Source organism: Corvus brachyrhynchos, unplaced genomic scaffold (assembly GCF_000691975.1).
Source record: "Corvus brachyrhynchos isolate BGI_N302 unplaced genomic scaffold, ASM69197v1 scaffold46, whole genome shotgun sequence".
NCBI lineage: Eukaryota > Metazoa > Chordata > Aves > Passeriformes > Corvidae > Corvus > Corvus brachyrhynchos.
The window spans coordinates 6,636,049-6,636,696 of record NW_008238838.1 but is presented as its reverse complement, the minus strand read 5'-3'; the positions used below and the strand labels follow the sequence as shown (position 1 = coordinate 6,636,696).

At 56.6% G+C, this 648-nt stretch overlaps 1 protein-coding gene across 1 annotated transcript in view; it reads left to right on the top strand.

Moving 5' to 3' along the window:
- Positions 1-6: 6 nt before the first annotated feature.
- Positions 7-648, top strand: part of LOC103618624 (5-hydroxytryptamine receptor 3A) — a 5,450-nt gene continuing 4,808 nt past the window's right edge. The window contains exon 1 of the mRNA XM_017738580.1: positions 7-61. The gene's annotated coding sequence lies outside the window, so the exon portion shown is untranslated. The remainder of the gene's footprint in view (positions 62-648) is intronic.

The following is a 648-nucleotide window of genomic DNA, read 5'->3' as shown; positions in this document are numbered from 1 at the left end:
CCCACGGCTCTCGGGGCGCTCCTGGCCCTGCTGCCGCTGGCCTCGACACTGCAGAGCCCAGGTAAGGTGAGGGACCCGTGGGCAGAGCTGGGGAGCTGAGGCAGAGCGGGTTGCTCCTGGCACGGAGCAGCAGCTTCCCAGAACCTGAGCCGTGCTGAGTGGCAGGCAAAGGCTGCTTTTAAGGAAGCCTTCATGCTACTGGGAAGCGACATACCTGGGAGAAGCTGGAGCATGGGAGAGCTCCGGTGCGGAGCCTGAAGGTGCATCCTGCCTGGGTAACACTGGCAGCAACGCAACGGGGCATTAGAACCCAGCTCTACGATGTGGGTTCGTCACTGCGGGGTCTTGAGGTACTCTAGAGCTGTGCCAAGAGACAGCCCTGAGGACAGAGAGAGACATGGGGGTCTCCTGTCTGCACCCCACTGCCTGAGAGGTGCTGCCCGAGCCCCCTGCCTGATGAAGGGCTTTCTCCGATATAATGCTTAGTCCGTCATAACCTAGAGCTGGGTTTTGGGCATGATGCTGTGCCTATAGTTTGTAATTGCAGCTCTGCACAGTGCAAAATTGACGGCCAACATATTCCCTTGTTATTCCATTGTTATTTTCTTACCTAATATTCCTGGGAAATAGCACAAAAATCCTTGTGCT